The sequence below is a fragment of the Falco naumanni genome, chromosome 3 (genome assembly GCF_017639655.2).
Source record: "Falco naumanni isolate bFalNau1 chromosome 3, bFalNau1.pat, whole genome shotgun sequence".
In the NCBI taxonomy this organism is placed as follows: Eukaryota; Metazoa; Chordata; class Aves; order Falconiformes; family Falconidae; genus Falco; species Falco naumanni.
The window spans coordinates 88,620,739-88,648,277 of NC_054056.1; positions in this window are offsets into that span (position 1 = coordinate 88,620,739).

Genomic DNA, 27,539 nt, shown 5'->3' on the forward strand with positions numbered 1-27,539 from the left:
CTAATGCAGTGTGGAAACATCTCAAAGACTGGAATTGTGTTAACTGGCAGCAATGAGCCATTGAGCCTGAGGAGAGGGAAGAAAAGTGTTAGTGTTTAAATTGTGTATGTTTTCCTTTTTTTCTCACCTGAATCAGTAATCAAAATTTTGTGTAATTGCCAATAAAAGTTAAGTAAAATTCCTTTAAAATAAAATAATTACCCTATGACAACTTTTGGCAAGGTGACACAGACAAGAAGATGTCTAGAGGACAGCTCTGAAAAGCAGAATATTAATCCTATCAGTTTGCTCTCATATCCTTACTTCATGAAAGTACTAAGAAGGATACAGAATGGATGGATAGATCTTAAGGAACAAAGGAACTTAAGGAACGCCCAGTTACTGAGGGGACAGTGCAGGTAGCCCTTGCAAATTTAGAAGACGACCTAAGAAAAATGTATACTTCACACTGGACAAAAATAGACTAACATCTGGGTGTGCAAGCTTATTTGGTATATGTTTGAACAGTGAGAAGAGTGAACACAATACAGAAGATGTATAGCCTCACCAAATTCTCGATTAAACCTAGAAAACATCAGATCACAATTTAGGAAATAAATGGATGACATAAGGTTAATTTCCAAATTTCTGAGAGAAAGTCTATCTGGAGGGCAAAAAACATGATGAGGGAACTAAAGATAGATTTTACTATTTCTGACCTATCTAACATTTACTCAGGAAATGAGCAACACATTGCAGAACTCAAATGGCTCAGTGGCATCTGAGAATCTGAAAACATAATGGATAGCAGTAGGCATGCATAATCCCCTGGAAGGACATCCAAGAAACTGATGGCAAGGGCAAACAAACAGAAAAGGATCCTTACCTGCTAGTGTTGGATCCAGCAAAGCATCTTTCCAGGTAAAAAAACAAAATATGATGAACTAGAAAAATATTTTTATCCACTGAAGTCATGTGGGCCTGTGGTTGTTTGACTGACTGAATACCAGGTGCCCACCAAAGCCACTCTATCACTCCCCTCCTCAAACAGACAGAGAGGAAAAAATATAATAAGAATATTGTGGGTTGAGATAAGGACAGGGAGGTCACTCAGCAATTACTGTCATGGGCAAAATAGACTTGACTGGGAGAAATTAATTTGTTACTATTCAAATCAGAAAAGAAACCACCTTCCCCCCCATTCCTTCCTTCTTCCCAGGATTAATTCCTGATTTCTTTAACTCCTACCCCTGAGCAGCGCAGGGGGGCGGAGAATGGAGGATACAGTCAGTTCATCACATGTTGTTTCTGGTGCTCCTTCCTCCTCACACTCTTCCCCTGCTCCAGCATGGTGTCCCTCCCATGGGAGACAGTTCTCCATGAACTTCTGCAATGGTCCTTCAGTTTTCCTTCCCACGAGCTGCAGTTCCTCACACACTGCTCCAGCACGGGTCTGTTTCACAGGATGCAGCCCTTCAGGAACAGGCTTCTCCAGCGTAAGTCCCCCACAGGATCACAAGTCCTGCCAGAAAACCTATTTCAGTGTGGGCTTCCCACAGGTCACAACCTCCTTTGGACATCCACCTGCTCCAGTGTGGGGTCCTCCACAGGCTGCAAGTGGATATCTGCTCTAACATTAACCTCCATAGGCTGCAGGGGGACATCCTGTCTCACCATGGGCTGCAGGGGAACCACTGCTCCGACACCTGGGGCACCTTCTCGCCCTCCTTCTGCACTGACCTGGGTGTCTGCAGAGTTGCTACTCTCACTCCTCTCTTCTGCTGGCACAGATTTTTTTGGTTTTTTTCCCCTTATTTATATGCTATCACGGAGGTGCTACCACTGTTGTGGATTAGCTCAGCCTTGGCCAGCAGCAGGTCTGTTTTGGAGCTGGCTGGAATTGGCTCCATTGGACATGGGGGAAGCTTGTGGCATCTTCTTACAGAAACCAATCCTGCAGCCCCCTGCTACCAAAACATTGCCATGCAAACACAGTACAGGACCTCACTAGAGAAATGACAGACCCTGCCACAGTTAGGAGAATGCCAAGCAAAGTGGACAGCCCTCTGCAGTAAAGTTGTCAATGACCTGAGGTGAGGATGTACAGGTGAGCATGCTTGGGTCCAACTGACAAGTCACCACAGAAACAATGGCAATAGCCCATGTTCCCATGGAAAACATTGCACGCAGGGCAGACAGACTGAGACAACAGTGGAGAGAGAACTATGGACAACTGCATAGAACTGGCAGACAGACAGCATATAAAGGACAGGAAGAATGTGACCTAGAATGTGACATCTTATGAGAAATTAATTTACCTAATGCGTCTGTGATAAGGCTTACATGAGCTGACAAGTCCTCTCAGGCACCACAAATGCTTCCAAAATCAGACTTTTGAAGACAATATTTTTAACATTTTTGTTTGATAGGAATTCTGAAAAGATTTGTTCCCATTCTGATTCAGAAATCATAGCTGTAGAATGGTTTGGGTTAGAAGGGACCTTAAAGTTCCAACCCCCTGCCATGGGCAGGGACACCTTCCACTAGACCAGGGGTCCGGCGCGTGGATGCAGTGGCAGGCAGTCATCTGCGGCTGCTTGGTTTCCCCCCGAGCCCCCAGTGGGGTGTGTGTGTCTGTAAATACCGGGGGCTGGATTGAGGACCCTGGGGGGCCATATCTGGCCCTTGGGCCGTAGTTTGAGGACCCCTGTGACTAGACCAAGTTGCTCAAAACCACATCCAACCTGGCCTGGAACACTTCCAGGGACAGGGCATCCACAATTACTCTGAGCAATTTGTTCCAGTGCCTCTCCACCCTTACTGTAAAGAATTTCTTCCTAATACTTAATTAAATCTGCCTTCTGTCAGTTTAAAGACATTACCCCTTGTCCTATCACTACACACCCTTACAAAAAGTCCCTCTCCAGCTTTCTTGTTGGCCCCCTTTAGGTACTGGAAGGCTGCTATAAGGTCTCCCTGGAGCCCTCTCTTCAAACTGAAACAACTCTGACTCTCTCAGCCTGTCTTTACAGGAGATGTGTTCTAGTCCTCTGATCATCAGCTTTAACCTTGGAACAGAAAATCTGGATTTAGCACTGTATATTAAACTTGTTCCAAACTGATGGCAAGATCTTTCATTTTTCTACCATATCCCATCTATGACTTGGGTTTTTTAGTGTCTTAGCTATTTTAATATATACATTTTCTGAAAATAAAATTAAAAAATAAAATAATATCAGATGTGCCCAAATGTGAGTTAACGATACATTAACATGGTGCAGATACTTAAGCAGTTAGCACAAACACTAAGGGATGAAAAACAGTTTTATTAAATATAGCCTAAGTTACCATTACCACAATCTCAAATTTTCCTCATTTGATTTTTAGATGAGAAATATTGCATTTGTCCTGTATAATCAATTCTTAAAGAAGTATATAGAATATTCTTTATTATATTGATAGAACACTTCACCCTAAATAGATTATCTATACCATGGATTCTAACTTTAATCTAGGTTAGATCTGGTTAGCCATGTAAATTACTTACAGAATTACATCAACGTGAAATTTTGCAAAGTTTGTCTTTGCAGTATCAGGGAAGAACTTACCAATTAACACTGCTTAGAGGCTTCAGTTTATATTAATTCTTACAGGGAGAACTGAAAACAGGTTCTTAATCTCCACCATGCTAGCACCAACAGAACTTCAGTACTCCCGATGGGGTCTCACAAGAGCCAAGTAGAGGGGGAGGATCACCTCCTTCAACCTGCTTGCCACACTTCTTTTGATGCAGTCCATTTTGGCTGCAAAAGCACATTGTCAGGTCATGTTGAGATTTTCATCCACCAGCACCCTCAAGTCCTTCTCCTCAGGGCTGGTCTCAATCCATTCACTGCCCAACCTGTATTGATACTGGGGGTGCAGTACCTTGCAGACTTAGGTGCAGGACCTTGCACTTAGCCTTGCTGAACATCATAAGGTACACGTGAGCCCATCTCTCAAGCCTGTCAAAGTCCTTCTGGACAGCATCCCTTCCCTCCAGCACGTCAAATGCACCACTCAACTTGGTGTTGTTGGCAAACTTGCTGAGGGTGCACTCGATCCCACTGTCCATGTTGCCAACAAAGATGTTGAACAGCACCGGCCCCCATATTGACCCCAAGGATCACTGCTTGTCATCAGTCTCCATGTGGATATTGAACCGTTGACCACAAGTCTTTTAGTGCAACCATCCAGCCAGTTCCTTATCCACTGGGTGGTCCACCCATCAAATCTACATCTCTCCAGTTTGGAGAGAAGGATGTCATGCAGGACAGTTGTCAAAAGCTCTGCACAAGTCCAAGTAGATGTTGTCAGTTGCTCTTCCCTCATCCACCAGTGCCATAAACACATAATAGAAGGCCACCAAATTTGTTAGGCATGATTTGCCCTTAGCGAAGCCATGTTGGCTGCCATCAATAACCTCATTTTCTACATACCTTACCATAATTTCTAGGAGGATTTGCTCCATGATCTTGCTGGGCACAGAGTTGAAACTGACCGGCTTGTAGTTTCCTAGGTCTTCCTTGTTTCCCCCTTTTAAAAATGGGGGTTAAGTTTCCCCTTTTACAGTCTGTGGGAACTTCACCGGACTACCACAACTGCTCAAATATGATGGATAGTGGCTTAGTCACTTCATCTGTTCCCTCAGGACCCACCTATGCATCTCATCAGGTCCCATGGGCTTGTGCACGTTCAGGGTCCTTAGATGCTCTTGAACCTGATCTTCTCCTCTAGCAAGTGATTCTTCATTTTCCCAGTCCCTGCCCTTGCCTTCTGCGACTTGGGCGGTGTGGCTGGAACACTTGTTGGTGAAAACTGAGGTGAAAAAGTCATTGAGCACTTCAGCCTTCTCCATGTCCTGGGTAACCAGATCTGTTTCCTTCTAGAGAGGGCCCATGTTCTCCCTAGTCTACCTTTTATCACCAACACACCTATAGAATCTTTTCTTGCTGCCCCTAATGTCCTTGGCCAGATTTAATTCTATCAGAGCTTTAGCTTTCCAGACCTGATCCCTGGCTCGTACAGTTTCTCTGTATACATCACAGGCTACCTCTCCTTGCTTCCATGCCCTGTGGGCTTCCTTTTGTGTTTTGTCTAGAAGCTCTTGGTTCAATCATGTAGGCCTCCTGGCATTTTTACTTGATTTTATTTTTCTTAGGATACATAACTCCTGAGCTTGGAGGAAGTGATCCTTGAACATCAACCAACTTTTCTGGGTGGCTCTTCACTCCAGGGCTCCATGCCATGGTACTCTACCAAGCAGATCCCTGAAGAGACCAAACTCAGACCTTCTGAGGTCCAGGCTTGTGATCTTGCTGAACACCCTGCTTGCTGTCCTAAGGATCTTAAACTTCACCATTTCATGGTCACTGCATCCTAGGCTGCCCTTGAGCTTCACATTCCCCATGAGCCCCTCCTCATTGGTGAGAACAAGGCCCAGCATGGCACCTCTCATTATTAGCTCCTCTATCACTTGGAGAAGGAAGTTAATCTGCTACACATTTCGAGAACCTCCTGGATTGCCTATGCCCCGCTGTGTTGTCCCTCCAGTAGATATCAGAAGGGCTGAAGTCCCCCAGGAGGATCAGAGCTTGTGAAAGCAAGGCAACTCCTATCTGCCTATAGAGGGTCTCATCTGCTCAGTCTTCCTGGTCACATAGCCTGTAGCAGACCCCCACTATAACGTTACCTGTCTCTGTGCCTGCACTCCCTTTAACGCTGATCCATAAGCTCTCAGTTGGCTCCTCATCCACACCTCTTACAGCACAAACAAACTAGTAGGCTGCAACAAGGCTTTTAACATCAGTCACATTCTGCTGTCCATACTGTTTCACCCTCCTCCAGAGATCAGATCAGATCAGACCACACTGCTCCTGCTCCTCCTTCCAACACCTATCCCACCCTCATCAGTGCTATTTAACTACTTAGGGGAATGAGCTACAGCTGCACATCGTCCATGTCAATCAACCTACTGCCTTCGAGGCAAGGCCACAGCTGCATGTTATCAATGCTAATCAAGCCGCTGCCTTCATTCCTCCACACACCCCCAGGCAGAGCTCCATGCACTCCAGCTGGTCATTGACAGAGAGGGTGACACCCCCTCCTCTTCTCCCCTGCCTGTCCTTCCTAAAGAGCCTGAATCCTTCCATCCAATACCCCAGTCATAAGAGCTATCCCACCATGTCTGTAATGGCAGTAACACAGTAGCCCTGCAGTTGTATGCACATCTCTAATGCCTCTCGTTTATTTCCCCATGCTACATGCATTTGCATAGAGACATTTCAGCTGGGCCCCTAGTGAAGCTGACTTACTGGCTGGAGTGGCTGGAATTCCTATGTGCTGCTCTTCAGGTGCGTGTCTGCTGCCCTGCAATGCCTCTCCAGGCTTTGGGCATCTCTTGCTGTCACTGGCATTAGACTAGTAGGAGTGGGATGAATTGAGGTTCCCCTCCCCTAGCAACTTCAATTTTATTCAGTTTTATGCTATTTATGGAAAGATATCAGAGATTAAATTTTAATCCTTGTTGCCATTATAGATGATAATTTAATAGTTCACAAACAGATGATCAACGTTTTCATATAATTTCCAGTTTTCCTATAGAACACCTAACCTTAAGGTAGGAATATAATCTAAAGAGTTTACCAAACCCAGAAATTGATGCTTATAATTCGAAATAAGACAGTTACTGAAGGCAATTAACCACTGACACAGTTTAACAAGAACTGTGGTATGTTTTTATCACAGTGAATTGAAAACTGAATGTCTTCCTAAAAGGCATGCTCAAATTAATAAATGAACTAAAGGGCACGTGATGAATTTCTATTCCTTTGATATATGCAAGATGTAATTATAATGATGATTCTCACCTTAAGGACTCTAAAAAGGTCTCTTACCTAACAACATACCTGCAACACCTCATCATAATAGGGATGAACATATTTCCATCCTACAGGAAAAATTAAACATCTGTTGGTGCTGATTATATGCTGTGATGTGAGAGCATTTATGTGACACCCATCACTTTAATTCTTCTTGCCCCTAGTACAACTTTTGGCTAGTAATGAAAATTTGAAATACATAAGAACAGAGACGTATCCCCTGACTTGGCATATGAAAACTGTCTCTCAAAAACAATTTTATATTTTATGTTAGCTCAAAGTTTTATTTTAAATATATGTAGATTGAACTTTGATTTTGCTGGTTTTAAAATTGCACATTCATAGATGTACTTGTATGTTCATAGATGTAAAGTGAAGTGAGGCAGAAGGAGTTAACACCTTTACAGCATGATTCTACCACCATATTTTTATTGGAATGGGCTAGCCATTTCACTGTATCATTACAGTAGTGATTTAGAGCCTTAAAAGCTAATACATAATCATTTCCCGGGGGAAAAAAAAAAAAGTGAGGGTTGGAATATAGCTTATCTGCAAGGGAAATAAAGGGTTGGAAAGAAGGTAGGAAAATGTGGTTAGTTTTTTTAAATGCAAATTTTAGAATGTTAAAAATAGTTTTAATTGCCCTGGCGTTGCATGAACGTTATTGGATTAGTCATTAATTCAAGCTGGCAGCAGGTTTTTTAATACCTTTCCTGCTATTCTATGTGAGGAAACAGATCATTTTAATGGCTATTTAAAGCCTCAAGATGTATCTAATGCTGAAAAATCTTCAATATAAAACTGGCAGAACTGTAGTGACTTCCTAATTTTATTCAAAACTGTCTCAATGTGGCCAATGCGTCATGTAGAGACCTCTCACAAAAGACAGCTCTTGTTTACAGAATGTCAACAATGAGGAGTTTGGCCCCATTTGTGCTTTGTCTTCTTTGCTTTCCTTACCTCCTTTTTTAAGGTTATAGTTTGGGAGTGAGTTATATAGAAATTTGCTGTTTTCTTTCAATCTGTAAGGCTTTCACTGAAGGAAGTTAATGGGATTTATGAGTAGTTTGGAAATTAAATAATTATTAAGCAATTCTAAGTTAATTGATTCCCACTGGGCTGTGTTATTCTATTCAAGATTGGACTAAGCCAGCGCAGTCTGAGCCGCAAAAATAAGTAATGAACTTCTCTAAGGCACAGACAGAGTACTAGACCTAGTGAGGGATTTAGGCACAGAGAAGTGTTTGACAGCACCTAAGTGCACGTTTCTATGTAGATTCCCCAGCTAGCCCAAAAAGAGATAATATGTTTATTATACCATTTGAAATTACTTGTCCATGTTTTGAAAAGGTGCAGTTTTGTTTTCCAAGAGCTCCACATACCTGGGAAAAAGCATGCTATGCAGTGCAGTACCATAGACAAAAGCACTAGTGTTTCCTGGCATATCAGAGCATAAAAAATCCTAGTAGCTGTAAGCATCTTGAAAAATTTTGTAGTGTGGTATTTTTTACAGAATATTGACTCATAAAATCATGAACATTTCTTCATTTAAATAAACAAGCAATTAAAAAACCAATTGTACTACTCTTAGTTATGCTGGACAGTCTTTCCTGGAGTTCTTGTAATAGGTTTCTCCAGCCCAACAACAATTAAGGCACTAGAAAAGCCCTTGTTTGTGTTCCAACTCTAACAACCATTGATAAATCTTTTAAAACCACAGGAAGCATATAAAAAACAATCAAAGCACATGAAAATTAAATAATCAAGGAAGGTGAGTAAAAAAATACTACTAACTGAAGTACTACATTACTCAATTTTTTGCCCTTTAATTGTGCAGAATCTTACACAGGAAAAGACTCACTTGACAGCATTTGAAAAACATTAGAGATAGCATTAAATATGCTGTTTGTGGCAGAAGAGAGACAAGCTAGGCTAGGTTATATTGAGTAGTTATTGCTGCTGCAGAAATCCAGTCATTTTTCTTTTAATACACGCAAGGGCAGGAAAAAGATAAAAAGTTGGTGATATTGAGTCTCAATTGCAACTTAAAAATAAGGAAATTACAAGTACACCGTGCAGTCTTATCTGTCACTTCCAGGCTTGATAAACTCCTACCCATGCCTGTGAATAGAGGAATAAGAGTCTGATGTAAGAAAGTTTGTTTCCTGACTTATACAAATTTGTATAGGCAGTCTGTGTTATAAAACAACCTACCCCAGGACTGTCAGTCCCTTTAAAAGTAGTCAAGACTTACATTATACCTGAGTCTACCCTGACCCATCTCTAATTGGCTGGAGAAAGTGTTTTACTCCTAAACCTTTTTAATGTTAAGTGATAACTACTCTTCCTTCAGTCTGTAAATTTGAAAAGGAAATCCAATGAAGATTCTTACTTAAGCTATATAAAGGAACGTGATTTTGACATGCTTCCCTTCCTAGCTTCTGCATTTGCTATGGAGTAGGTTAAGAAGACTTCTTACTCAACAGTGTAATTTCTGGATTGCCTAATACATCATGCACACTGTGAGAGATCAAGGCTCTTAATTCTGTATTTTAGATTCTAGTCTGGTAGGTCTCACATGTCAAACCTGTATGCTCCCAGGGATTAATCCAGTTCATTTAAGTTAGGTAACTAGCTAATACCTCCATTTTAAGTATCTAATGAAGTAGTAAGATTTATTTCCAGTGCAAGGATGCTTTTGTCCAAGGTTAAACACCTAAATTAGGCAGATGTGATCTCACCCTTGAGGACTTCAAAGGTACCTACCTCTATCCTTTGACCAGACGGAATTAAGAAGTTTTATCTTTAGAAGTTTGTGTGCTTTTATACAACTAAAATGGAAGGTAAACAGAGCAGGTTATACCTAAGAATAATTTGGGATCTAGCCTGCAACGCCTGGTCTTGTATTTTGCGTTTTTTCTTTTGTCCCATTTATGTTTTATTCCTGTTCTTAGAACCATTCAGTGATCCTCATGTGATATTTTGTATTTAAAGTGCTTTCTGATTCTGTACCATCAATAAATTTTATTATCACATTGACAAGTTCCTAATGAAATATTTAAATGACATCACACCCAAGACAAACTTTTTAGGAACTTCACAAGTAACTTTTTTCTATGAAGACAGATATTATTTGAGTTCTTTTTCATATTTCATTGGTCAGTTTCTTACCTATCATACAGTTTCTCTACCATTTCTCATTTTCTCTGGTTTAATGAACACCCCATGTGACACTGCATCAATTTCTTTTAGCGAAGAGCAGATTAAATCTGCTGCACTTCTCTAAATGGCTTAGGAACAAAGGAAACATGATCCATTATATTAAATCAGCTCAGAAATTACATCTCAGCAAAGTTCAGTGTAAAGAGATAATAATCAAATATCAAGAGATATTAATCAAAAATGAGAAATAATATTCTCAGAATTCACCCTGAGCCCAAACTGAAAGACTACTTATTAAAATAGGTGGAGAGAAATCAAAATAACACTATCTAGAAAAATCAGATTAAAAAAATTATATATTTTTTAAATGACAGTTATTAACTGAACTATTTTTAATGATCTGATATTTAGACACCAGTCAGCTGGGTACCCTGCTCCCTTGGCAACTGCAAATACTGGCTCTGCAATATAATGTTATGGTGTATTTCCTTCCTCCTTGGTTCGTTCTTTCTGACAGTGTGATGAATTATATTGGTGTTGCAAGTTATTGGGTCACTAAAGTTAGAGCACAAACTCATTTTTATGACAGCACTAAGATATTACTCTGCCTATTCCTTGAAAATGAAGAGTCTTTCTGAAGTTGCAACTTTTTCAACACACACCAAAAAATGATTTCTGTGCTCTCTTAAAAGAGAAATTACTTTGTAATACACATCACATCCATGTGTCACATCTGACATCAATAAGCACTGATATGTTTCTTGCTAGGTGTTAATGTCAATATCTGAAATACAGCACTGCTCCAGAGCAAAGGAATAACCTGGGAAATACAGATGCACTGAGAGTATTTATGATTCATAGAATCATAGATTTGACACAAGTTCAATGGAAAACAAATATGGCTTACTGTCTCTAGTGGTGTCTCTGTTTCTAAAGAAAACCGGTACTCTGAAACTCCCTGAAGGATATATACAAAGATGCTCAGGGCACACAGCCTATATGAATAGATTAAGGGAGATTCTTTGGACTGTTAGAGAGAAGACTAAGGGGCAATGAAATACCTAAAGAGTAGTTACAGACATGGTGGAGCCAAACTCTTCTGAGCAAATGGTTAAACAAGTGGCAATAGGATAATTCAGAATGGAAGGGAACTCAGGAGGTCTGTGTCCAGACTCCTACTGAAAACAGAGTCACCTGTGAATACAGACCAGTTTGCTCATGGCTTCATGCAGTCTGGTCTAAAAACCTTCGAGGATGGAAAATGCATAACCTCCCTGACCAACCTGTTCCATTGTTTGAGTGCCCTAACTTTATAAGAGTTTATATTTACATCCAATCTGAGCCTCTCGTTTAAACTTATGTGTATGTACCATAGTGAAGAGCATGACACCATCTTCTTGATGACCTCCCCATTGGTACTGGTAAGCTGCTATTAGACTTTTTCAAATCCTTCCTTTCACAAGGGTGAACAAGTCCAGCTACCTCAGCTTTCCCTGATCGGGCAAGTGCTCCAGCCCCAACCATCATGGTGACTTTCTTCTGAATTCAAGTCACTTGTTCAGAATACACTGGAGGCCCAAATCTGGATGCAGTACTCCAGATGCGGTATCATGAGTGCTGAATGGGGTGGAACTTCCCCTGATCTATTTGCTATGCTTCTTTCACCCACGATGCAGTTGGCTCTCTTTGCTGCCAGGACTCACTGCGGGCTCATGCTGATCCCACTGTCTGTGAAAACCCGCAGGTCCTTTTCAGCAGAGCTGCTCCTCAGCCAGGTTCTCCCCAGTGTACATTGTTTCCAGGCATTCTTCTTTCCAAGATGCAGGACTTGGCATTTGTCCTTGCAGAATTTCATAGGGTTGCTGTTGGCGCGTTCCTTCAGCCTGTCCAGGACACCTTGGATGGCAGTCCTTCTCTCAACTGTGTCAGCTGTTCCCTCCATTTTAGTGTGATCTGCAAACCTGAGGAGACTGCACTGTCATCCTTCAAGATAATGGTGTTAAGCAGAACAGGAGGACAGGTCCCAGAGCAGGCCCCTGCAGTTCTATACTTTTTGCCAGTTTCCAGGTAAAACACAACCCATTAACAACCACCGTCCAAGCTCACTACCCTCCAACTGTCTTTTTACCCATCCGGAGTATAAATGTACTAATTAGGATTGAAGAATATAGAATCATAGAATCATTTAGGTTGGAAAAGACCTTTAAGATCACCAAGTCCAGCTGTTAGCCCAGGACTTCCAAGTCCACCAGTAAACCATGTCTCTAAGCACCACATCTGCGCATTCTTTAAACACCCCACCTCACCAGTGCTGGTGGCAAGAATATTGTGGAAGACAGTATCAAAAGCCTTGCTGAAGTCACGGTAAATGATATTCACTGGTCTCATCTCATTCACAGACCTTGTTACTTTATCACATAAGGGAATCAAATTGGTCACACACAATTTATCTTTGGTAAATATATGCTGACTGTTTCCACTTACCTTTTTCTCCCTTGTGTCCCCAGGAATATGTACCAAAAGGATCCCTTCTGTTATTTTTCCAGGGACCAAGCAGGCTGACTGGCCTGCCACTGACGGAGGCTTGGAATACTGAGGTTAGAGATTAGGTAAAAAATTCAGTAAGGATTAATGCAGTGCTGGAACAGGTGATGGAATTTTCACCTCTGGACCTTGTTAACCTAATTAAACACTGATTATCTCCTTTGTTAAAGTCACAGGTTGGATTAGATGACCTGCAAAAGTCTGTCTATCTAGCATTTCTGTGATTTTATAACTCTTTGATACAATTACAAAATTCTCAAGGTTTTGAATAATCTATAGGTGATGGGACCCCTTTGACGTTGAGATTAATTTATTGCTTTTAATGATAACCCTATTGTCTTGTGGAAATTTACCTTATGTTGTACCACAATCACATTTTCTATGGTTGTCAGATTAAGCCATCTTTTGGCTGTCATGCAGCATACATAGGACTGTGTTTTGCCCATAGTGAACTATTTTTGCATTACTTTGGGTAAAGAATAAGTAGTTAAGGATGCTCTAAGTCAACACTTTAAGTACAGTCAAGAAAGCTTTAGAAAACATTATAGAGAAAATTCACAGCCATTTAAAGGCTTCTCTCATATGAAGTTCACAACTACTTATAATATTGGGAATGGAAGAATTAGGTGGCATCGTCCCTTCTCAACCCCTCTACACCTTACACAAGTACTGAAAGAACCTCCTAGGATCTGCTGTGCAATATGAATGACTGCATTTCAAATTGCTTTGCATCTAAGGATGTAAGAATCTTAAAGAAGTCATTGAATCCTATCAGCCATATCAGACAGATGAGGAAATTAAGACAGACATTATTAAAACCATTATTTCAAGAGTGTCATTTTAGTAGTGTGATGAACATTCAGCATCTTGCAGGATTATGCCAAAGAAGTTCCATTCAGGAAAAGTGTTGAACTGACTTCATCAGAGTTGTGATGAAGAGGATGTTGTTACAACAGAGCTGTATTTTCCATCTGTTTGTGTCATCGTGGTCAGTAGGACCTTTGTGCAAATTACATTTTTGTATCACTAACATATTTTTATACTTAGACACCTTTTCTTCAGGCCTTAAAAATTGTATTATTCCAACATGATTGGATCTTCAAAATCAGAATCTTATTGAAACTAATGGGGATTTGACCTGAACAAAAACCTAGTAAAATACATATAAAATTCTCAGCTTCTATAGTAATTTTAAGAATTTAATATATCTCCCCATGCAATCTGGTAATGTATATGGAGAGATATTTTTAGAAACTAAGCATGGCACTGGTTTTATTATTTTTTTTAAAAAAAATATTTTACATTCTTATATGTTTGAATGCTTTTTTATAAGCTCTGTGAAATTTTATTTTCTCTTTTATCAAATGTGTCAAATTACATACATAGACATTTCTATCTGTCCAAGGACAAGGCTAAAGAAAGGGATATCATCTATGTAGTAAGTTGTGTAGGCACAGGATAGCTTCCAGAAAAATGCGATGCATTCATTTAAGGCTTGCGTATGATTGTTTTCGTCTCACTACTCTGTTTTCTCCATGATTTACTTTAATTTCCAGACCTTGGGGAAAGATCAAACAACTGCTTAAAAAAAATAAATCAATGCACTGAAAAAGTACTTTCCAACTCACATATTTCATACCTCGGTACCATATCCTCATTTCATCTTGGAAAAAAACATCTCACTGTAACTACTTTTAAGGCCCAAGTTCAAATGTAGCTCAGTATTAAAATGGAATGAACAGAAGAAGTTTTCCATCTCTTGCCCAGAAAAAAAATTTGTTTCTCACATTTTAAACCCACTGTTGTTGCCATTGTCAATAGACAGAAAATAGTCAGAGGGATCACAACTGAATGGTGAGCAGCATCCCTGTGTTGCAAAACACTGGTGGAACTTCAGTTGTGTCTTTCAATTACCGACCATGCCTCTGTAAGCAGGTCAGAAGGGATCTCTAAGGGAGCTGCTTTCCTGGCTCATACCCACAGTACTCTCTGACTAACAGTCAGGCCTGTTGCTCACCTGCTGCTGGGTGCCAGACAATGGCAGGTGCTGCCCCTGCATGTCTCTCACTAGATGCCAAAGGGAGCCAGCTTACATCTCTCCAGACTAGTCTTACCCAGTTTGTTATCAGGCCAATCCCTTCTGCTTTAATATGTATCTCTGAGCAAAGGATTTCCACAAAATGAACTTAAAACAGGTTTTTAAAGGTATAAGCTTTCTATGTCACCTGCTTACTTGCTAGGAAATGAGGAGCATAAACAACTTTGAATCACTCAGGCTGGACAGATTAGTGGCCTTTGAAATAGCAAATTATCAGTGAACAGCAAACAAATATTTCCCCACGTGAAAGCTGCATTGTGAAAACAGTCTATAGCTCGTTGGACAAAAATAAACAGATGAGTGCCCCATGCAACTGATGTTTTGTACAGTCTGGCCATTCACATAGCAAGCTTATGAAGTTGGGGCCAGGCCAGTTCTGATTCCAGGAACACAGCAAGAGATTGATTAAAGTGAGCTTTATACCATCTGTGGTCAGGTTATGCTTGGTATAGTTCATATATCTGCAAAAGCAGTATTAAATATGCCGGTAGAAACAACAGGTTTTCACAAACTGAGAAAAGAAATAGAAGCTGACCAGGAGGGTGGCTTCTGCCTGTCAGTAAGGAATCAAGAACGAGTGGCTCCCTGTCACCTGTGAGAAAAGATCACCTGCTAAGGAGAGCTGGTACTGAAAGATGCTCCCTCAGAAACGAATTTATGATTCAAACTCAGATTCGTTCCAGTATTTATTCAATTAAATTTGGTATAAGCATTTTGGCAGAAATTCAAAGTCTACATTAGCAAGACAGTAGCAAAATATATATCTGGTTAGGAGCAACTGGCTCTCAACTGTGTTACTCTATTAATGAGATTGAAAGTAAAGGCCAAGTTATAGCCAGGACATAAGCATGGACAGTTTAATTGGCTTCAGTGGTATGGTACACATTTCTGCCAGGTGCAAGTTTTGCCACAAGAGGATTAGGCAAAGTAGTCCTTTCTTCTCCACACCGTTGGCTAACATTAAGCAGCTTTCGTTCCCACCACAAAAATTACTTGATTCTATATACATGCCATTTCTGATCCATCCACAGCATGGGCTTTGTGCCAGCTCCTGCTGTGGGTGGCTTGGCAGGGAGCTCCATTAAGATCTGAATTACCAACACACATAATCACCAATGTCAGTTGTTAAACATGAGGCAGTTATGTCAAAGGATAAAGCAGAGAATATATTTTATGATTAATCTCATTTAATGTTTTGTTATCTCAAGCATCTAATTGGAGGCAGAAAAGATTTGCTAGTCCCTATAAGCATTTTAGCACTGAACTCAGAAAAGTTGGAATGCTACAGGAAAAACTTCCCATGTTTAAGGGGAGACAAGAAGTAGATAGCTGAAAGCTTATGATTTAGGCAGGTAAAGTAATACTGTGTTCTCAGATCCATTTACGCTAAAGTAATTCAGATATACTTTTGTTGCCGCTTTCACTTGGCTTTTGATATAAAGCTTTCCAAAATGGTTTGTGTAGAGGATTTACAGTAATAAAACCAATAAAACCATAAGGCTTATTTCTAATAGCAGTGTATATTCATGAGTTTCCCAGGCATGTGCAGCAACTGTGGAGTCTATTCTGGAGTGGTATATTCTTTTTAAAGAGTACAAAACAAATTCTATAGAATTAATTAATGCTATCATCATTGCATGTATTCTCTGATGGAGTTTGCTGGAGTAGACCCTCCTGCTTGTCACTAAATTACAAAGTTCTCATTAAATCCTGTAATGGTATGGGATTAGACAGTGATGCTAACAGACCAAGCAGTTGTCATGGAGTGCCAATAGCATCTTCTGACACTGTTTTTTAGAAACTATTTGACTACAAAGGAAGTCTAATAATCTCACTTTTCCTAGGAACATCTTTTCTTACCTAGCTTTCTGACCTAAGGATATTTTTCAAACTCTGTAATACCAAAGATAATCTTTGGGTGTATCTTTGGATATTCTTTGGAATATTCTTAGCTAAGAATATTCACCTTCTTGTTACTTGACAGTTTTAAGCTTTACTTCTTTTTTGACCCATTTTATGTAATTTTTGATGGCCAGAATAGCTCTGCAAGTGTTAAGTATACAGTTGCTATTTAGTCATTAACATTCACATTCACAAACCCCCGTTAGCTTTGCCACTGTATGACTTTTCAGATAAATTTTTCATTTGACCAGGCTAATTCTAGTCCCTTTTTTCTGGATTTCATGCTGAGCTTCTTTTGCCTATAAAATAAGCCGTGTGCCAGTCTGAGGGTGATGTCTTTTTGATGGTTTAATACCACAAAATGTTCCTGGGAGCTGTAAGCCATAAAAAGGCAGGAAATAATTTTTACAAATTATTTACCTTTCATCTTCTTGGTCTCATATAGATAGGTGTTTGACTACTATTTTGGTCATTTAGAAGATGCATTTTTAAGCATTACATTTTCCTTTTCCACATCTTAATAGACCTCTTCTTTGAACACCAAAATTACTAGGTTCTAAAAAACCCTGTATTTTGGACTCTTCTTGGAACAATGGCTTTCAAATGCAAGCCAAGAACCCATAAGGCTGCTTTATTTGACCTTCAGTAACTTGGTCCTTTCTGATTTATTTAGCTATGTAGATGAAAGAAACAATTAAGATAAGAAGCCAAGTTCACAGGAAAGAACCATCCATGGCTTAGAGAGCATGAAAGGCTGGTTCTATGCTTACCATGGTGAATGACAGAGATTCCGAAACACAGGTCCGAGCTTTGCCGCTGACTTGCCACATGTCCTAAATTCAGCATTGCTGAGGGGTATTCTGAGTGTCTGGGTCATAAGCCCATGGTGGAAAACTGTCAGTTTATAGGTTAGTCTTAGGTTCAGTGCTCTTTTCAGCCTAAGGGACTACAAAATGCATGTCTGTGGCGATGGCTTTCAGAACAACCCCATTTTTTAGAGGCTTAGGTTAAAGTGCTTACCCATTCCCAGACAGAAGTGTGGGTAACACTTGCATAGCCTTGAATTCAATCTCAAAATAATTGTCTGTTAATGTGTGACTCATGAGGTTTAGAAGGGCTTCTAGTCCTGTGGGTTTATTCTTGCTGGGGAGGCAAATATATGTGTTTCACACCTCCAGTAAAACATTGTTTTGTGTTCCAATGTTTGGTGTGCTTCTGATATTCTGAGAAAGAGTCACCCAATAATTTCTAAACATAGGGAAAACAGTTTTTTCCCACACTTCAGTTTTGGGTAGAGCTGAACTATTTTGTGTGAATTTTATCAAATTTAGACTAACACACACATCTGGCAAGAAAAATTGTAGCTCAGTTGCTGAAATTTCAGGAAATTAATTGCAAGTGGAAGTAGAAATATGTGGAGGAATATCATCATCTTATTACGAACAGAATCTTCTGAGACTTGCATTTTACTTGCAAGAGATCTTGAAAAAGGAGTCACATAAACACAATTGCTTAGTAGTATCTAATTACATTATCAGGATACACTTGTCACTGAGATTATAGGCTGCAGTAAGTGGAATAATAAATAATGTCAGAAAAGGTTTTGCTGAAGAAATTCCAAAGGCTGAATCGTCATTTTTGTTAAAATAATTACGTTGGGAAGAGTTTCAAAATTAGGAGAGGATCCATTCACTTAACCATGTAGAAAGAATTAAACTGTGGTGGTGGTACATTGAGGTAGTCTTTGGCCCATCCTCAACATAGCTGAGAACATGTGAGTACTCACAAAATTCTTAGCTCAGCTAGAATTTTCTACTTTAACTTTTGACGTTGCTCTTTTTAATTTCTCCCTTAAGTAACATCTATTGGGGGACATATTTCAAGTCAAACAGTTATTTTTACATGATCAGCTGCTTTTCTTTATTTTTAGATGATCAGCTGCTGTTAAAATTGAGAAATGAAAGGCTAAATCTTAACCAAATGGGAAAAGGGGATGGAGAATGTGGACTGACTGTATGAAAGAATATGTAAGAGGCCAAAAACCTCTATGGCACCAGACCTCTCTCGAAAATTCCCTGTCCCTGGAGTAGCTCATGACAATCATGGGATTGTGCATGGTATTTGTCCATCTTACTGAAAACAAATCCAGACCCAGAGGATCTGATTTTCCTCTTATATAGAAGACATAATTTTTTTATTGATGGAGATCAAAGTAATTGTTTATATGCCTGAAAGAGTAGAGAGTTAGGGCCAAAAAATTTTGCTTTTCTAATTTCCTTCTTTCTGGGGTTTTCATGTGGTGAGGTATCATTAAGCATATATGGTCCAAGAGCCTAATAATAAGTCCATTATCTGTAGACTATTATACTCTACCATGAAAAGAATGCTTGTTCTTTAAGGCAAACATTCAAGAACCCAAATTAAAAGGGGAAGTCCTCTAGTATCCTTTTAATGTATGCCACAGAAGTAGACAGACTTGTGCACTGTACTATTGCCTATGGAAGAAGCTGTAAAAGATGAGTTAGGAAGCCCGAATTCCCTGCAGGAACCCATATGAGTTAGGAGGGAAACTGGATTAAGGTGCTAAGAAAACTATACTTCTGCTTCCTCCTAACTGCTCCTCTGGGGAATAACTAAGATGCTGAATTTATCAGGCTGGAATCTGGAAAGAAATTCACACAGATAAAGGGATTGTTTGGGGGTAAGAGTTCTGACCATGCCTATGACATTCCTGTGGCAAACATACAGAAATCAAAGACAGAAAATGCATTTCTGCTGGATCATGCCCCATCTGCAGTTAACTTCTCATTGTAATTTTGAATTCCTGCTTCTGTACTATCTCCACTTAATGAAGCACATTTTATTTCTAATTTCTAAAGATCCAACCTCAGAATATTAGCCTTGGCTCAAGGAAGAGTGAAATGCAACTAAGCAATTGGAAAGGAGGCTTAGTGGAGATCTCTGGTTGGATTAATTTAGTTGAAGAACTAAATCTAAACTATGAAGATTTTATTGTGTATTTCATTCTGTAAGTACTTTTATTGCTACCCTGGTTTTTTCACTGGTGTCTAATATCAGCTTAAGGCTTCATTATTATTGTAAAAGCTGGCTGGCAAATTAAGATTTTTCTAAAAGTATTTGAAATATATTTCAAATACAGAAATACTTTTCAATTAGATAAGCAAGTCATGGACACCACTGAAGCCTAATGAAATGGAATCCTAAGGTAAGTATCACAGTAAGTGATACAATACTTCTCTACCGGCTTTAAACACTGTTAATTTTTGCCCTCCTGACATCTGAATACTTACAAGATGATCAATTTAATAAGTTTCATTAATGTAAATGGAAGTACAAAAGGTTTTACTTATCCATGTGAAGTAATGCTGTCTTTTGAAAACACAAACTAGATGTTGATTAAACTGAATAATAGAAGACAGTAAACAAAATTTAAAAATTAATATCCCTTTATGCTTCCTTTGATGCAGGGAATGTATAAAATATACATCACAGGAGAAAACTGTAAATCCCATTCATACATTTTGTCCAGTATTTTTCTGTAGGAGATATTTTACGTGATAAAACCAGGTTTTCTTCTTGAGGGATTCACCTATTAGAAGGAAAACTGTAGGTAGTTTGGCAAATGTCTGGTATTTTCCATAGATACATTACCAACATACTGCTTTCAACGGTTGCAAAACCAAAAGCATTTATGAGTTAAGAGATGACTAAGCCCAGTCTATCATCGACTATCAGACAGTGGCATGTAGACCGTGGAAACAGACAGGGAGTCAGAAATCCAGACAGTTTGGGTAAACACAGACACCACATTGCATCTCTCTTCTTATGTCAACAGGAAGAATGTTACAGTGACAAAGATGTAGCAGACAAATGGCTACTGTAACCTTTCAGGCTTCTGCTTTTCCTTTAAAACTGTAACATCACGTTGAAATGTTCTTTATCAGCACCTCACCCATTTGAAAGTACAGAATACTTCATGTGCTAGGGGGTGGCAGATGATCTGGCTAGTTCTGGTAAAAAGGTCTAGGGATCTTTGAATTGTATCACCCAAATTTGAGTTTAGTGGAAGCTGAAAGAGCAATGAAAAATTTCTTCAGTCAAATGATGCTTCTTTAAGGGTCACCAAGACTATTGTGCAATGTAAGCGTATTGTGTTTGATAAGCATTTGGAGACCCTTTGATGGAAAACGTTATTTAAATTTAAAGGATTATATCTATGTATTTATTCATGAGAGAGGCTGAAGCAGGATTGGCTTTCTGTCAAAAACTGTCAAACAAAAATAGGATTCCTTCTGGATAGTTGTCTTGAGGATTCCTCCTGCTGCCTCAGAGATTTATGTGGAAAGATTTACAAGTATATTATGGGCCAGTGGGTAGTACACAGGACTAGAAATGGGAAGAATTACATTCTACTAATATTTCTGACCTTAATTGTTTTGTGATCTTTCATATGGCATTCTGCCTTCCTTTTCTTTCCTATCGATTGTCAAACTTTTCTCCTTTTGCAAATTTGCCAGGGCAAAGGAAGGTGAGGGAGATTAAGAGCTCTAATACTCCAACAGCACAATTGCCAGTGATACTACAAGAATGCCTTCATAGCTTTATAGTCCCCTTCAACCTCCCTCTAACCTCTTGTCAGAGGCAGTGACTGTTCCCTTGTATATATTTTTGTCATGAATTAAAAAATGAAATCTGATGATTGCCTAGATGTTTTTGTAATATTAATATTATTAGTACTGTTATTACCACCAAAAATGTTACTAATATTTCTAATAATGTTGTTACATATGTATTAATATAAAAATTTCCTAGCTGTATGTTGGTGTCTCAGACTACAAGTACACGTAACTGGGAGATCTCCTGGCCATATAAATATGTCAAAACCAGATTACAGTCTCATTTTAGTTACAGAAAATCAGGCTGCACAAGGGCTGTAATGCCTTCTTAGAGGTCCCTAATCTGAACAACAGGGTGACCAGGAACCCCAGAAATTTTATGTAGGTAGTAGGTTAATTCTTTTCAGAATGTGAACACGGCACAGCACAGATACATATTTTTCTTCTTGAGAAACACACTAAGAAATGGATGCATAAGGAAGATTGTAAAGTTTCCCTTTCAGTTAGCTGCATGTGCCTCTAAAATAGTCATATTCAGAACAATCAGATTATAGATTAATCTGTCTATGAAAAATTCATGCTTTGACTTTTCCTTTAAACATTATGCTTTATTGATTTTTAAATGTCATGAAAAGGACATGTAATTATTTAGCACAGAAAAAAACAGGTTTAGATCTTTCAATAAACAGAGGAGACAGAAGACTCACAATAAGAAATGACAGCAGACCTTATTTCATAAATAATGGAAGAGGAAAAAGAAAGGAAATAACAACTTAATGGTTACAAATCAGATCAAGGATGATAATACAAAATACTTTCTCTGATTATGTATCAGTCACGTTTTCACTGTGTATCTTTTTATTCAAGCTAGTACAAATTAATTTTTCTGGCCAAAATGTTTGCAAAAAGATAGTGCAAGGTCACATCTATGAAAACAACCCAAAATCTAAATTTATGTTTGCATGTGTGAGGATTTGCAGTAGAGATGCTTAGATGTTTATCCAATCAGGAAGTAAGAACAATACCATGTGCCTTTGCTGATCAAGACATCTGACACATGAATACTCTGTAAAAACAATTCATATTCAGGTCATAAAACTAACAACTTTTTAAAGAAGCTATTTTAATTCTGAATATTGAATAAATATGAAAGAACTGCAATCTGCTCACAGATATGCCATAAGAAAAGGATTTAGATACATTATTCACAGCAAGCCATTTGCTCATCTATGTTTTAAAAAATATCCATCAAAATCCAGTGTTCCTGGAAGTATTTATATAACAGCAAAATGTGTATATATAGATAGGAGAGTGGACTGCCCTATAGTATGTTTGAGAAAGGTAAAGCAAGGAGATAGTTACTTTAACCTATAACCCACAATTTAAAAACAATTTAGTGAAGTAACATTTACAATAAAATTTTCAGATTTTATTTCCATGATATTCCACGGATCAGTTGTGTAGGGAGCAGTTCAGCAGCTGTGCCCCTGATTTGACAGAGATTATGTGTCATGACCCTTGGTGTTGTCAAAATATATGAACCCAAAATTCAAAATAATATTTTCCCAAAAGTACTGAAGCTGCTCTAACCTAATGAAGTGCTGTAATATTGGGCAGGAGAGTAATAAATAAATTCTCTGAATATACTTTTGCATAAGAACAGACAAATAATATTTTCTTAAATTGTCCAGAAATTCATTACATACTAAAGATTATCTCCATCTCATCCTGGAGGTCATCTCAAAGCGTGTGGAGGAAAAGGTCATCAGAAACAGTCCACATGGATTCACCAAGGGGAAATCATGTCTGACCAACCTGACAGCCTTCTATGATGGAATGACTGGCTGGGTAGATGAGGGAAGAGCAGTGGGTGTTGTCTACCCTGACCTCAGCAAGGCATTTGACACTGTCTCCCGTAACATCCTCATAGGTAGCTCAGGAACTGTGCACTAAATGAGCGGGCAGTGAGGTGGATTGAGACCTGGCTGAATGGCAGAGCTCAGAGGGTTGTGATCAGTGGTGCAGAGCCCAGCTGGAGGCCTGTAGCCAGCGGTGGTCCCCAGGGTCAGTGCTGGGCCCAGTCCTGTTCAACTCACCCATCAATGCCCTGGGTCAACTCACCCATCAATGCCCTGGATGAAGGGCCAGAGTGCACCCTCAGCACGGTTGCTGGTGGTACAGAACTGGGAGGAGTGGCTGACACACCAGCAGGCTGCGCTGCCATTCAGCGGGACCTGGGCAGGCTGGAGGGTTGGTCAGAGAGGAACCTCATGAAGTTCAACAGAGGAACAACCCCACACACCAGCACAGGCTGGGGCTGACCTGCTGGAAGGCAGCTCTGTGGAGAAGGACCTGGGAGTGCAGGTGGACAGCAAGGTGCCCATGAGCCAGCAGTGTGCCCTGGTGGCCAAGAAGGCCAGTGGGATCCTGGGGGCCATTGGGAGGACTGTGGCCAGCAGGTCAAGAGAGGTGATCCTGCCCCTCTGCTCTGCCCTGGTGAGGCCCCATCTGGAGTGCTGTGTCCAGTGCTGGGCTCCCCAGTTCAAGAGAGACAGGGAACTGCTGGGGAGAGTCCAGCAGAGGGCTACAAAGATGATGAGGGGACTGGAGCATCTCCCTTATGGGGAAAGGCTGAGGGAGCTGGGCCTGTTTAGCTTGGAGAAGGCTGAGAGGGAACCTTATCAATGTCTACAAATATTTTAGTGGTAAGTGCCAAGAGGATGGGGCTGGGCTCTTTTCAGTGGTGCCCAGCGACAGAACAAGGGGCAACAGGCACAAACTGCAATATAGAAAGTTCTGCCTGAATGTGGGGGGAAAGTACATTAATTTCAAGGGTAATAGACCACTGGAAGAGGTTGCCCAGAGCGGTTGTGGAGTCTCCTTCTCTGGAGATATTCAAAACGGAGCTGGACATGATTATGTGCAACCTGCTCTAGGAGAACCTCCTTTAGCAGTGGGTTGGACTAGATGATGTCCAGAGGTTCCTTCCACCCCTGACCATTCTGTGATTCTGAAACACTGTATGGGCATAATGTGATATAGTTTTAATTCTGTAAAACTGTAGAAATCTAATTTAGATAAATCTAAGCAGATGGGACATACATTCACAGATAGAATGAGACCTTAACTGTATATTTGGATGTATATAGCTGTGTCTTGGATTCATAATTGACAGTAGGACCACAACAGAAAATGGACACCATCAGTGAAAAAAATTCAGGGATCAAAGGTTGTAACAACAATTTGGTTTTGTTTAAAGTAATATAGCACAAATCTGGGTCTTGATCCAGCATATGAATAATGTTCAAGGACTTTATGTCTCCTTTTCTCCCCAACACACTAATCTATGGCCATGATTGTATAGAAACAACAGCAGAGAAACAAATTCTGAGGCATCTGATCTCTTTTGTGCAGTTACTGCTGGATTTTAGCCCTTATTTTCCTGACAAACACAAAGTGATGGCCCAACATTCCCCCTGGAAAAGCCATACTGCAGCTCTGGAATAAATGTAATATAAATAAACCCCACAGTGAACAGTTAATGGATTTATGAATTTTCGGGCTGTTATGTCTGTGAAGTGACATCTGTATTAGCACACTCCCAGACTGTTCCCACAATTTTTTTCGTAAAAAGCAGTTGCCCTATGCCAATACTATACCAGGGACTGTGCTAACAGTTTGCACAGCATAGATAGTCACATTCTAGTGCCTGAAAAATCTGTCTGTACAGACAGAAACAAATGTGTTCCTCTTGTGTCTGAAACTGCCAGTATTCTAGTGGGTGCTGAACAGGTAGGTCTTTAGCAGAACTTCTAGCTTTAAAATGTGCAAAGCCTCAAAGAATTTTTTGAGAAGTATGAAGATCAGGGGTTTTCATACTATGAGTCTACATTCTCAAGTTTGCAGGGCAGCAGGCTTTCTCTCTGGGAAATTTCCTGGCAAAAGTAAAGGGATTCAGTTTCTTTTTGTTTTATAATTCTAAGACCCTCATGTACTTCAAAGACTTGCATATTTTCAGGCTATAAGTAATTACCACATTTCAATACAAAGCTTTATTGTCAAGCCTATCTGCTTGTTTTTCATGATTTAAACACATCATCCTACCAAACACAAGGAGGTCTCATTTCCAGTATAACATTTTTAATTGCTTAGGATTTTTTTGTGGGAGGAAAGTCATCATTGAATTGTTAAATGAAAACAGTTATTAAAAAAATATTAGTTGCATCATAAATGAGGTCTATGCAGTACTGAGAGGCTTGGTTTTAGGGCAGCTAGATATGTGAAGAATTTGTTAAAGAACAGGTTTCTCTAGCTTCATGCTCTTGCTTATAGCTGATGTTAACCTTAGGAGACTAACACATAATACATACGCATTTGTGTTAATGTTGTGTAAAAATATAAAAAATAATAAATAAATATAAATATAAAGAAATTTTTCTTTGAATGACTTATTGAAAAGATGCATCCCTTGCATAAAGAACATGTAGCACTTGCTGTTTATACTTCTGAGAGCAGTAAACTTTCTATTTACATAAAAGAAAACTTAAGCTGAGAGAGAACATCCTTAAGAAATGTGGGAGTAGTACTAGCCCAAGTTACAAGGGCATACAACAACTGCATCTCATAGAGCAGCTGACAACTAAAGGCATCTTCCTTGTCCTTTCCCTTGCAGTGCCAGATTTACAGATAACAATTAGCAAATTATCTGATTTAATTTACTGGTAGGAGGGAACACAGGTTGGTACGATATTTTTGTTGCCTTGCAATTACTGGAAAGAATCTGGATTCCTGTGACTTGTCAGACAAGCAATATTTGTCTGAGTTAAGTCAAAGATGTTAGGTAATGTCTGAAAGAGCAGAAGATACTTGAAAAGAATTTTCTATCAACTAGTATACATAGTACATGGAGTCACACATGATATGAGCTTTGAATTGTAGCCACCACTGAGGCTGTCAGCACAGCTGTTTAGACATGATTGGATGGGAGGGTGTAAATCTGATTGCTAAAAAAAAAGTAAAATAGAATTGAAGAGGAGATATATAATGGAAAACTAATCTAATTTCTAGGGTTTAGGAGCACTGAAGATTTAAAAAAGAGGTTATATTATCTAAAATACTTATCTTTTTTTTTTTTTTTTTTTTTTTTTTTTTTTTTTACAGTAGTCAGCAGAAGGATTTTTGCCTTCTAGAAAAGGTGAGCAGGCCATGTTCAGCCATAACTACCTGTTCTTAAATTCATTGGAAAGAGACTGAAAGCTTGTAGAAACTGCAAGGCAAATACCAGTTCCTTTCTGCATTGGATTCCTTTGTCAGGGGGGATACAGCTCACTGTTTAAGTGTGCACTGAACAAATATGTGATGTCTGTATTTCTCAGGGTCTCCCATTCTTCAGTCCTTTCAGATCTTATCATCATTCTGTCTTGGGTAATCCTCCTGTTTCAGGTTTTGCATTTTTCCTTTTCAGAGAAAGAAAAATACCACAAAAACAGTCTGCTGGTTTGAAAGTCAGTTTGTAATCAAGGTTTTTTTGTGATTTTGCTATTATTTCCAGTGGTATTAAAGTCTCTTCTATCATTTGTATTTTAAAAAGCTTCCTTTTCCTATTGTCATGCTGGAGTTCTCACTTTCTGGGAAATGAGATGAATCTGTTTGCTGTCTTCGGTGCATTTACTCTTTTCTGTGATCCACAGGGGTGCAATTGAGGTTGAATTCCCAAAGTGGTTTTGTGCGCAAGAGGATAGATTAATCTTTTACTGAAAAGCAAGGAGGGCAAGTTAGTAGAAAATTTCACTCAGAATTAGTTTTCCAGGTTCTTAAATTTTCCTTGTAGATTTTATTAATTTTTCATTTAAAACATTTTCCATTAAAGTCTTTTAGCTTGGGCTCTTGAAACTGAATTCTGCCGAAGTCATTCTTACTTTCCATTGTTAGCTGATAGCTCTTTACAAGAAGTGAATCTTGAATACATCTGTGACAACCTTTCATTTTTAAGAGTTTTTGGTGGTTTTTTTTTTTTTTTTTTGGGGGGGGGGGGGTTGGTGTGGGGTTTTTTTTAGCTAAAATTCAGACCAGAGTTAAACATCTATGTCCAGGGCTCCAAATCTGAAAGGCTGAGGCTAGATGCATACCTGTTTGATGGATTAACATAATCCAAATACTTGTGGCCAGATGAGAAAGCATGCCATCCTGATGTGATCTTATTGATAGAAAATCAAGTATATTAGTCTTCACAAAAGATACACTAATTCAGTAGAAATACATCTAGACAAAATTGTCCTTTAGAATTATTTTTTAAAA